Genomic DNA, 12937 nt, shown 5'->3' on the forward strand with positions numbered 1-12937 from the left:
TATCCAGGGGACCTCTAGACGACGTTAAGATAAGCGTCCATAGTCTTTTTAGCACCTTGCTCAGTGTAATCGTGTTTTGCGGCAGCCGCCTACCCCTACGCTGGCGTAATGGTGTGTGGAGGAGCTGTGCTTCCTTGAGTGAAATGCGATGCATTCTGGCATGCAGCTTTGCTTCATTTGCCTTTAAATCCACCTGCTTTGCAAGGTGTGGAACCCTCTGGTGTGTGGGCTAAAGCTGGTTAAAAACAAATGCACGTGGGAGATGCAGGTGAATCCTGTTCTGCGCCTGCAAAGTGGTGTGTGCTTGACGCCTGCCACCATCTATCGCTTGTGGCTGTCGCTAACAGGGACTGCACATGCGCACTAGACGCTGGCGGTTAGTTTCCAACCTGTGGAGGAAAAACGGCACGCATGTGTAGAGCGGCTGTGTGAAAGAGGTGCGTTGTGCACATTTGCATACTTTTTTTCTTTTTCCTTGAGGTGTGTTGTGCGAAACAATTTACGGCTATAATGTCATGGTAGCTTGGACTATTGCCCGTTTTATGGGATTAGCTTATCAGAGGCCACAAGTTCTGGGGTATAATTTAACTGTGACACCACCACCTGTTGTCGTGAGCAGCAGTCTGCATACATGCACCGTGTGGACAACTTGTCGCAGCAGTAGCTTGTTGAGGTTCTTTTTATCGAACCATTAAACCTGTGAGCTCTTGTCACGTTTTTTCTTTTTAGTGGTTACCATTAACTATTAAATTTGATTATTCATTCATACAAATTGTTCTGGGCTTTTTGTATACTTGTTGTAAGGCTTATCCATATATGAACGCTTTTGACAAGAGGGCTCGTCTTCTCCACCGGTGGGACTGTTGTGCCAATTGTGCCAGCTTTCACGAGCCCTTTACCACCTACGGTTAGTACATAGTGTGCCTGAATTTTGCACATATTCCTCAGCTCTACTGCCAACTTTGTCGAAAGTGGTTATGATGAATGCATATGAAAAAAGAATTCGTTTTTTGTCCTTGTTCAGTGCTAAATTCTCAACTTTCTAGAACCATCATACATCCCATAGGGTTGTTGTATACCGTGAGTAGTGTTTGAGATGCTTTACAGCTGACAGGTTGATTTCACGAACCTAATTCTTTTGTCACAGCGGTGGCCTAATGGTTTGAGCATTCGCGTCGCATGCGGAAGGTGCGGAGTTCGATCCCAAGTGCCCCCGGGTGCCCACCGGTGATACAGTGGGTAGAAGCTTTCCCCTGGCCTCGCGCTCTGCTTCTTTAGAATGAAATGCTTGGAAAATAGGTCATTGACCCCATCTTGACAAGACGAAAACACCCTCTGCAATGGCGCTCTTTGGCCTTAGATGCCCTTGTAGCATAAAATTTCACAATCACCTCATTCATGCACGCTTGGATAGCCTGGTTAACATCTGAGCTTCCAGTTTCTTCAGTAGAACCACATTAATGGAACTTTCAGGGTAGGATGTTGGATTGTATAAATAGCAGTTCTGAGCTCAGCCACTTCCAATGATGAGGTGACGTTCTCCGCGCTTTGGTGCATTGACCACAGTGTGTGCACGCGTTATGTCGAGCTTGTTCAGTTTCCTGACAACTTCCACCACACGAGCTTGAATTATGGTTACAGTGCGGGTAAGTTGTCGAACCAAGTGTTTTGGTAGCGGACACTTGAGGTGCAAACAGCGAAGCACGTGGGACATGTATGGTGGCATCGAGACTGTGAGCGGAGGAAAATGATGCTCCTGTAGGCGAAGGCTGCGCTTGCATGACTAAACGCTTTGTTGCGAGAGGTGCGGCCATGTTGGACTGTTGGAGAAACTGGTGCAGTGCCTTGAAATGGACGTCGAGGTCAGGCTCCTGCGGCAGCATAATTCTAACAAACCAGCCTGCGCTCATCCCGGAATGACTGCTCTTGCCGATGTCCTCTTTAGTATTTATTTGTTGCAGCTTTCTGTAGCCGAGTTGCTTCAGTCGGCACGAGTTGGAGTGTGCCAACAATGCCGCACTTAAGTGCATAGTCGCATGACAATTTTTAAATCTTGCGGGCCTTCTTAGCACGCTTAAAAATTTGAACCATTGTAAGTTATTGAAGAAAAATGAAATCAGCATGTCTCAACATTTAAACAATTACAAAATTCGGCACATTTAAAGAAAATGTGGATCTTGTTCTCTCTTTGGCTCCTGCTACAAGACAAGAGGAAGCTACTTCAAAGCCTGCTCCGAAATGTACTTGGCCATTCCCACCACTGCTTTTGTCATACATTATGAACAGAGATCTTCATTCTAAGTTGTGAGTTTGATGTGTATATTGCGTCTGAACTTTCATGGGAGCCTGCGGCAATCCTTTCTATCGGTATATAACTGAGCCTTGGAATTCCTTCGTTTCCAATTCTTTGTACAAGCTATATTGTGATTTTGGGCAGTCCTGGAAGTAAGCACAGCCTTGGGCAAGCTACTGCAGGGAGACCGAAATTTCTTGCGAACTTAGCAGATGGCCGTGGTTCCGTCATGTTTCAGTTGCGCACAGTTGAGGGTTCGCTTTCCACTTCCAGCGAGTTCCTGCAGTGAAATGCTTGAAATGTTTCTATGCGCTTGTGGTGGCGAGATCTTTGAACTGTCTGCGGCGGCGGATATCTTCGTCTGCATCGCTGCGGGTTTATCGGGGCAGAGTTCGCCCCCGCGTCTGCATTCCACTGCGGGTCGTCGGCTGCCGAAGTCCGCGGCGAGCGCCTCAAACGCGGACGGCGAGGAGGAAAATGAAGGAGAAGAGCGCGGTTTCATTTCGCCCTAACGGGGTGGACAGGTGACCGGCTACGTACGAAGCGTTTCTGACTGGCGTTATCTGTTCATTGTCGCATCTCGCCTTCGTGTGTCACTTGCAGCGAAGTCGCATGGACTCGTTATTTTGTACGGTGGATGAAGCCAGCCTGACATTTCGCGTGGCTGGCAGATGCGTTGAGTCCTGCGGGAACACTTGCGAACGTTTGATCAGCTCCACCACGGAGGCCAGCCCGAGCGGTTTGCGAAGCGCGTCTGGTGTAGTGTTTGCGCTGCGTTAGGATCGGTGACGTTCGCGGCCATACGTGTCGCCGTACGTGGTGTCCTGGGTTTTATTGGGTGGTGGTGGTGGTGAAAAACTTTAATCAAAGAGAGCTTGAGGGTTAAAAAAAATAAAAAATAACCCTGCTGCATGGTCGGTATCCTTAGTCCGGGACACCGCATGACGAGGCCCCGTCTCGCGCCCGCTTGACCAGAGCCCTTTGGGACTCCAGTGTGGAGCAGTTGAGGAGGGCAGTCTCCCATGCCTCTCGGGTGGGGGAGGGGGGAAGGTGAGGATTCTGAGTACATGCCCACACCATGTGAAAGATATCGCAGATCTCTCCACAGTGCGGGCAGCGCCCATCTGTGTTCGGATCGAAGTGTTTTGCTATTGCAGGACAGAGAAGGGTTCCTGTCTGCAGGCGCCGCAGAGTTCGCTCCTCCGCCTTACTCAGTCCCTTGGCAGGTGCCGGGTAGAGACGGTGGCTGTCGCAATAATAAATTAGGATTTCGCGGAACCGCAGAAGCGGTTTATGAGCTTCTGAGCCATGAGAGCTAGGATGAGGAGCCCGGTGTGTGAGCGCTCGGGCGGCCGCATCAGCGGCCTCATTGCCTCGTAGACCCTGGTGGCCAGGAGCCCAGATCACTTTTGTGCGAGTTGGATCGGCGAGAGCGCGTCTTAGAATTTGCGAGGCCAGAGGTGATATTTCGCCTGCAAGATAATGTTCACAGGCCCGGCGAGAGTCTGTGATAACCGTTTTCGATTTTGGGTCGGCGGCAGCGAGAGCTATTGCGACTTCCTCCGCTCGTGTTGAATTTGGGGCCCGAAAAGATAGCCCATCGACATTCATTCCCCGGTGGACTACGGCAGCCGTGAAGAATCCCGCGGGCGACGGCCCTGTGATGTCCACGTAATAGACGCCCTCTTTATAGCCATATTGCCTCTCAAGCGTGCGAACCCGCGCTTGTCGTCTGCCTTCATGTGAAGCCATGTCCATGTTACGCGGGAGCGGAGCGACCAAGAGCATGTGGCGCCACATCACCGGGATGTTCTCCGTCCCCTCTGGTATGCATGTGTGTTGGATGTGTAAGCGGTTTAGCAGGCGGCGCCCAGGCACCGTCTGCGATAGCCGCGTATATTGGTTCACGAGGTGGGCCTCCCGCAATTCCTGATAGGAGTTTACCACTCCCAACGCCTTCAGTTTGGCGTTGGAGGTAGCCACCGGAAGGTCCAGTGCTCGCTTTGTTGCCTTCCTGATGATGGCGTCAATGCGCTCGTCTTGTTGTTTGGTGGTGCGTAGGTACGGCACGGCGTAGAGGATCCGGCTGGTCACGAAGGCATAGGCAGTCCGTTAAAAAGGGAGGGAGACAATGAAATGAAAGTGTAAGCCAAGCTCCGCCCGAATTCGATGAATGTGTTGCTGCCTGGCAGCTTCGTTAATTTCCTACGTTCGGTAACAGCGTCGCAATCGGAAGGATTTTTTTTTTTTTTTAGATGAGGGGAAAATTGAGTGATGTTAGGAAAACCGCTGCGTTCATAAGGGGATTGACCACGTTGCGACGCTGTGAAAGCCGGCGACTGCGCTTTGTCGCCGCTCTCATGACGTGTACTTAAAATTTAAGTGCGCGATTGTCGCTGTTACCGTATACTTTGCTGAAAAAGCCAAAGAGGTTGAGTAGCCCTTGAACCTTGACACCACACCGCGTGCGCTGCTCTGTTCCGTGTGGCGGTGATGGATGGCCCGCCACGTGGGGGCGTTACGTCACCCGCTGTGCCGTGCGTTGCAGCTGCTACCGACCGTCGAATACGTCTTGGTCCGTCGCAGCGGTGACGTAGTAGAGCGGGCGGCGACCACTCCGGATTCGTCGTCGTCCAGTGCGTGTGTGGCGTAGTTGTCGAATTTCGCGTGCAGCTGTGCGTCGCGTAGGTGGCCGCAGTCGTCATATCGCACTTGCTACCGACGCAGCTGCTGCATTGCTTGCGTGCGTGCGTCGGCTTTGAATGCCGCGCTTTGCCCCCCCCCCCCCCCCTCTTTTTTTTTCTTTTCCCCTCTTTCGCATTGGTTTTCGTCGAGATTTCTAGCCTTCCCTCGGCACGAGACTGACGCAGCTGCACGCGTTCCCCTCGTTCTCCCCCACCGGGATCGGCGTGGTGCCGCAGCCGTGCTCTTCTCGGGTATCGATGCGCTGCCGCTGTGTCGGTGCGCGGAAAACGAACCCGGTCACGGTGACGCTCGTGCTGCCGTGAGTTCCGCGTCGCGAGGCCTCAACCTTGTTCCTCCTTCTCCTCCACTGCGTAGCCTTCGGCGGTGGTCGTTTTGCTATTCCCTCTCTCCGTCTGTTGTTTCGTTTTCTTTGTTTTCGCGGCGCGTACAGCTTCGGCCTTGCGTGGCTGTTGGACGAGGCTAGTAGTGCGTAGTCTGTGCGGTGCGTGACGCTTGCTCGCAGTGACGGCTACGTGCTAGCGGTGTGGATGGATCCGCTGTCCTGTGGAGAGAGATGTTTAGAACGGCGTGATAGGAATTTGAGCGTTCTCAAAGTTGACCTGTTGGAAGGGTCGCTTTTCCCTCCCCCCTCCCCCTTAAGCGGGGAACCCGCATTTTCCTGTATTCATTTTTTTTTTTTCATGTTCAAAGGTTGAGAAATGCATGAAATAGGATCCCTTCCCCTACGTCCTCGCCCTCTTCCCTATACCAAGAGGTGGTGTGAAGTTCTCTGAACTTTCTGCCATGCGCCATTCAGTCTCCAGCGAGTGTACCGCGCGAGGCATCTACTTTGACATGTGCACCTGTCCCCGGTCGAAGGGTTGCCAAATTGGTGGAACCGCGGACGCAGGACGGAGGCTCGGTAGCCAGGCTGCTCTATTGTTGCCGGCGGCACCGCCGCCAGAGCGCTCGTTCCGTCTCCGACTTCCTACCACAGATATCTTTCCAGCGCGCAGCTTTGTGCAGTGTTCGGTGTTTGAATGCTTGCAGTCGTCGTTTTTGTGGCCAGTGGACGTTTTTTTTTTTTGTGCCTTCTCATTTCCCTACGTGCCAGTCATTTCATGTACATAGCTTACTCTGAGGATGCAGGTGTACGGTGGCTGAACGGTGCGCGATGCGGAGCCAATTGGTCGTTTGAGCTTTGTGTGCTCAGAAGAGGCGCCTGGTTAAGCTGGAGTCGCCACTGAGCGCTTGACCCCTCAACGATAGCTTTCTTTTTTTTTTTTTTATAAAGAACCTTGAGTGATCGTTCCCGAGGCATACGTTTGTCCCGTATGCACGTGTGCGGGAAAGAAAACGTAGAGGAAGGCAGAGGTTCGGAATGCAGTGAATTCAGTGCTTTTTGTATCTGTGGTCGGGACCCCTCCTTTTCCAAGTATTCGGTTAGCCGATATCCTTTCCCCAGTCTTTGATTAGCTGACGGAAACTTTTCCCTTCTTAACCATAATTGGTGAGAAGTGTTGCCTGATTTATGAATAGTTGCTGTCCCTGCCAAGGGCGGAGGCAGAGGGCTTAAATCTTAGCTTTCCGGGTTAAGCCGCTGATTTCGTCTAATCAGTGGCTCAGTCATGCAGTTATCTCTATGACAACCTATTCCGCGTGGATAGTTCTGCCAGCGACTGCGAAACCAAACGCGCAGAGAAATTATGTAAAGCAGAGATGCCCGTGCTCGGTCGTGTGCACTCTCGAAAAACGTGAGAACGACCACTTAGCTCGCGCTCGAGTAGCTGACTTATTTGCACTACTACATTCAACTCGAAAAGGCAGTAAGCCGGCGTCATGCGTCTAGGGGAAATGTACGGCCTTTGTCAAAAGTAATCAGGCTGCATCTTTTTCTTCTAAGTCGTATATTAAAGCTATTATGCCAGCCCTCAAGCTCTAAATCTCTGTATGGTAAGAAGAACCCCTGCTCTCACCTTTAAAGCACTTTTTGATCTTCAGGGAAGCCGTGAGGGCTGTGTTATACGAATGAGAAGCAAACCATGGAGCCTGGTTACTTTTGACAAAGACTGTACTTGGGAAAATAGCAGCATGCTTATTATTTGGGGAGTAATCGGCAGGTTAATTGTGTGTGTTGTCCCTGTCGCATGTTTTCAACCAGCAAGCCTGTGATACCCACGAACTTTTTGTGCCCAACTAAGCGCTATCGATGCGGCGGCGTCTGGCGCGGTGAAGTCACCCCGGGAGGATTATGGTGACGCCGTTCCAAAATGTCACGCCGAGAGAGAGAGTTTCGTGACACGGGGAAGTAGTACCGGAGACTGTGCTCTCTGTAGCGATGTGGGATCGAAGCGTGGAGTGCCTTTCGTTGCGCCCGTTTTCCGAAGCTGCTAGCGGGGCTAGTTGTGCGCGGAACTCGATCGAGAACGGGTTTTTCCAGGAAAGGGTACCGCTTCTTTTTTTTGCCTGTTGCTCTGATAAAAAAAAAAAAAAGCCCAATCCGTCGCGCGTTGTAGTTCGCTCTCCGGCGAGAAAACCGTTGGGAGACGTCGCTGCCCGAGCCGGCTGAGAACAGAAAGAGCGAAAAAACCTAAAATGGAAAGTTTTCCACTGCGCCTGCCATTTCGGTTGCCCGTTTTCCAGCCACTCTCGCTCCTTCGCTTTCTCTGAAACGTGGGGGAGGGAGGGGGTGGTAACGTCGCAGCAGGACTTGGTCCCGCCGTCCAGCGCTATCGCTGACATCTGAGCCGATTGACCGTAATCGGGCAGCGATGCCTGTGGAGAGATTTCGTATCTCAGGAAATACGGGGGGGGGGGGGGGGTGTATTAGCTGTGTGCAAGCTAGCTCCGATTTTAGCATAGGCCCACTGGTGGCCGGCAGCCGCGATAATAGGCGCATGGACCAAGGCCTGTGTGCGTAGTCGGTCAGTCCGTGCGGAAGAGCGACTGGTGTGCGGACAACTCTAGACGACCTTTTTCTCTTTTGTTGTTCTATTGTGTGCCTGCCGCCTTTGCGCCGTAGGGTGCAAGCTCACAAGGCTGTTTGCGCTTTCTTATCGCATCCCCTTTGTCTCTATTTTTCGCGCCCTCTCCGTTTCTTCCGCCGGGATCCTTTTTCGGTCCCCCCCCCCCTCACCCCGCCCGCTGCCTTTTGCATCTGGCCGAGGCATTTCTTCTGCCGTGGCGGCGAAATATGAGCCGCGTGAAGCGGCTTGCCAGCACTGGTGTGGAAGCGTTGCATTTTGTCGCGTCGGGAGTCTGATGACGCCCTTTGTTGAAACGCCCTTTCCTGTGGCTTTCCTTGTTGTTCTCCTTGTGTTGGTGATCGTACCTTGCATTTGGGTGCTAGTAGAAGTTATTACGTGCCATCTGTTACTGCCACATAAAGAAAGTTTGCTGGCTTTCGTCAAGACGCATGTTTCATCTTTTCCGAATGGCTCCCGCTCACGCAGGCACGCACATTGTAATATTCAGAAACGTTGACCGAAACTTTGAAAAGAAGCAGTTTGCGCCCTCACTAAGTCCGACTCCCTAAGGCCGACTCCCTGCCGAGTTTTATCACTGCTAAGCTGCTGGTCACGTGTTTTGTGCATGGTGTGCGTTTGTGCGTAATCGTTCTTTTAGATGAACGCTGCGGCCGCAGAGGGGCGTTGCGTAGCGCTTGTCGGCCGTTGTAATTATTGCCGCCACCTGTTGAATGCAGGTGGCCCCCTTTCTCCCTTCTCGCATCCCTTTTGCGCGCGCCAAGCGGACAGCCGGTTCTTTTTCGCTAACTTCGCAAGCATCGGGGCTCTTTACTTTTTGTTTCGTTTTCCCCCCGCGTATTCTTTTTTTTTTCTTCTTTGCACGTCTCCTTCCCGCGTGAGGACTTGCGTTGCGCATTTTTCTGTCTCGGCGAGCGCAGATCGGTTTTTCTCGCCGGCGAAAGAAGTGGGCCGGTCGGCGAATGTCGGTTATTTCCGCCTTTGCTGCGCACGGCCTCTTGTGGCGACGCACTCGGAAAAGGAGGGAGAAACTGGTGCGCGCCCTGGGCGCTTCCGTCCCGGGTTCGAACCTGCAGCGACGTTCGCGCCACTGGTGGTGGCGTAGTAGTCTTTGTCCAATCCTGGACTCTGCGGCCGGTCTAAACCTCACGCTTAGGGTAGTCCAGGCTGGGCTTTGTTGTAATGCAAGCCCCCGGGGCAGTTGAACTCTGTGCTGGTCGCGTGCTTGTTTCTGGCCTTTTGGAAAGTACGAACCGATGGCTTTCACGTGAGAAAACGCTGATTGTTTATGGGGGTTTAACGGCCAAAAGCGACTCAGGCTATGAGGGACGCCGTAGCGAAGGTCTCCGGAAATTTCGACCCCCTGGGGTTCTTCAACGTGCACTGAAATCGCACAGCACACGGGCCTCTGGACTTTCGATGGAGGCGAAATTTTGGAGGGCCGTGTGCTGTGCGATGTCTGGGTAAACAGCCCAGCATGTCGATGGGGAGGGAACAGTGCGGCCGTGGTCTTCTTCGAGGGCTGATTTCTGCGACGGTTGGTTCCTGTGACTGTGTGGCGCTCGTATACCTCGTTGTTCGCTTTGGCCAGACCCTGTTGGTACTGTGAGAGTCCATCGCCCTCCGTTCGTTGGAAAACGGACTGAAAGAGGAGAGGGGTGTTAAGATTTGACGTGGCGCCTATACAAAAAAAAAGTGTCCTCGCGCGACGTTTCGAACTTTGCCTTGCTCCGGGGCATTTCCGAGAACAGCGAGTTCGCACGGAGCAAGAATGGGAGAAAAGCGCGGCGATCCACGAGCCCAGCGTTTTTACTGCCTGCCACTGGTGCTGCAGCGCACGTCGCCTTCGCCGCCCAACTGCGAAGCCGTGTTTGGAGGGAAGACGCGACACGACGTGCTGCCGCTACTACTACACACACCTGGCTGTCGTCGTCGCCGCTGCCACGGACGTCTGGTGGTTTTCACCGTGCGCCTTCGGGCCGCGAGAGAACTCACCCTCCACCTCCTTACTCTACCGTTTTACCTTTTCATTTTTGTTAAATTTTTTCACCTTTCGATTCGTTTTCGCCGCAGCTACCACCTCCGTTTCGAGCCCTTTCCCACTGGGGTTGCTGCCCGCCCCGCGCCTTTTTTTTATCCTTTTTTCATTTCGTTAAATTCATCTTCCCAGGTTGTAAACACTCCCTCCGAGACTTTTTGTTTTTTGTTTTCGTCGCTTCTTTTCGGCTTGCGTGATCTTTCCCCCCTCCTTTACTCCCGCTTTCTCGCGTTGCTGGCTGGCTGTACAGGCGAGCGTCTCTCCGCGCGGTTGTGAGGAGGAGGGTTGAGAGTAGGGGGGGGGGGGGGGGGGGGGCGCCGGATGCGTTGACCTTTGAGCGCGCGCGCTGGGGACTGCGCACTTTCTGGTGGCCCTGGTCGTAGTGGTGCTTGTTCGAGCTGCGATCACTGCAGGCTGACGTTGCACCGCTCTGCCGGCGCCGCCGCCCTAGGGCACTTCTCTCAATTTGGTGGTGGTGGCTTAGCCACCTGTATGCTTGGCGTTCAGGCTTCGGCTTCCGGTGATTTTCCTCCTCCTTATGTATACTGTTGTATTACGTACTGTACTGTTACAATCTTACTGTTATACCAAGGCGATAACATTCGCACGCTCGCACAAACGAGATAACGTGAAAAATCACCGAGGCAGTGAGCAGTGCCTCGGCAGCTAGCTCGTCGCCGCATATTCCGCGCGGAGAAAGGAAGCCTGCAGCGATCAGTGCGGCCCCTCGCGCTGCAGTGCACCGCCGCCGCGTCCTGTTTTCACCGTGCAAGGAAAAAGTGGGGCCCCCGCACTACGGTGGTCTTGCGGAGCGCGCACCTCCTCTTCCAATCGAAGGACGGACGGGCTGCTGGTCTGCCAGCCTGCTGCGCGGCGAGCACGCGCTCTGCACGTGCCCGTCTTGCGACAACGTTGCTCCTTTCGAAGCCGAGTGCCTGTACCCCCCCTCTCATCTCCTTTCGCGCCACGAGGCGTTGTTTGCAGCGCCCCTCTCCTCCCCGCTTATGTCAGCCCTTTCTCGCCGTGGACCTGGACCTCCGCGTGTTGTTGGCGGCGGCGGTGTGTTTTTCTCGTCCGCGTGGTGGTCGTCGCCCCCCCCCCCCCCCCCCTCTTCCTCCTTCCCCCCTTCCGCTTCCTTGGCCCGGGCGTGCCCCCAAAGTCCGCCCTCGTCTACGGCTCGTCTGTGCCGTCACGCTGGGCCTGAGTTGCTCTGCTGCAAGGCGAAAGCCTTTCTGGCTGACTGTTTGGCATTGACTGCGAGACTGTTTGTGCTGTACTAGTGCTTCATTTAACTACACATTACAAATACACACTTTGACTGCGTGCCGCCGCGGTGGCTCAGTGGCTATGGTGCTCGGCTGCTGGCCCGAAAGACGCGGGTTCGATCCCGGCCGCGGCGGTTGAATTTCTTTGGAGGAGAAATTCGAGGCCCGTGTACTGTGCGATGTCAGTGCACGTTAAAGAACCCCCAGGTGGTCGAAATTTCCGGAGCCCTCCACTACGGCGTCTCTCATAGCCTCAGACGCTTTGGGACGTTAAACCCCATAAACCATAAACCGCACTTTGACTGCTTCTTTTAGCACGACTCTCTCTCTGCTTCGGTGAGTTCGGTTGTATCCACAGTTCTGTTCGCAGTAATGAGGTATGTAATGTGGTCACCCGCGGACGCCTTACGCCCCCTGTCGGAGCGGACGACAGCTATTTTATTAGTTGTCGTCTGCTCCAAAAGGGGGCGTCAGACATCCGTGGGTGACCTCCTTACGTCGATTCCGCGCACTCTGACGTCATAACCATTTCGACCAACTGAAAAGCGTGACGCTTCTGCTGACAGCCTTCTGTCGAGAGCGATGAGGCATTAAAGGCTTTCGCCTTAAAAAAGAGAAAAGGGGGAGGGCGTGGAGGGCAATGTTTGAACCCTGCTTGCGACATGCCGTACAGAAGGGCTAGCCAGGCGCGTGCCGAGATTGCGCGATTTAGAGAGCAAAACCGCGCAGTACTTGTCCCTTCGAAATCCACGTGTCGGGTTTCTTCGCTCTTGCCCGATCAGCGACGCCCGTAAAATGCACCGCGGGGAGAGAGAGACTACGAGCGGCGAGATGTTTGCTAGTCGCCTTGCCCCGCGTGGTTTTTAAAATCCTTCGTCTCTCCTCTAGCGCATTCCGAAGTTTTCCGTGAGACGAAGCAGGCTCCTTTGGGTTCCCAGCTGCGTGCTGATAAAGAAAGAAAAGCGAACGAGATTGAATATTAGATTTCACAAAAGCGGGAGCCCGTGCTTGGTGGACGGCCTTGATGCCATCATGCGTGCTGTGTTTTGGACCGGATTGTGTGTACAAATCCTGGCCGATACACACACAGCACATGTGTGGCTTTCCCTATCCCGGTTTGTGTGCGTATTGGATCTAACCGGAGCGGCATAAACGTCGTGGTGTTGACGAACCTTGCAGCTGCGCCCCATAGCACCCAACTATATGACATGTCGGTGCGGTCAGTGGTTCTGCTATCTTTGGCCAGGATTTGTAGATTGGCGACCTTATTGGGAATCTTAGCGGAGAGGCTTCGGATTTTTCGAAGAGGGGTGTGCTTTGAATACCGAGCCGTGCGAATTCATCGGCATGTTCCTGGTGTCTCGTCCTTAGTTTTAATCTCAATGGATCTAGTTTCGTTCGGGTTTGTCTGAGAAGCGTGGTACGGCCTTTTTTTTTATGAATGCCCCGTGTTTGTTGGCTTCAAGCCTGTTCCATTTCGTGTGGAACGTTATGCGATAGCCATCGCCGCTCCGCCTCCTTGTCTCCACCAGATCCAAATGGCGTGATCGCGATTCGGTACGGGTGTTCAAGCCTTTGAGTTTGGTGCACCGGGTTAGTGTTTTTTTTTTTTTTTGGGGGGGGAAGGGCAGCATATAGCGTATTGGTGAAGGCGGCCTCCTCTTGTCTTCGC

This window comes from Amblyomma mixtum, chromosome 2 (genome assembly GCF_055824585.1).
Source record: "Amblyomma mixtum isolate Tamu chromosome 2, ASM5582458v1, whole genome shotgun sequence".
Classification (NCBI taxonomy): domain Eukaryota; kingdom Metazoa; phylum Arthropoda; class Arachnida; order Ixodida; family Ixodidae; genus Amblyomma; species Amblyomma mixtum.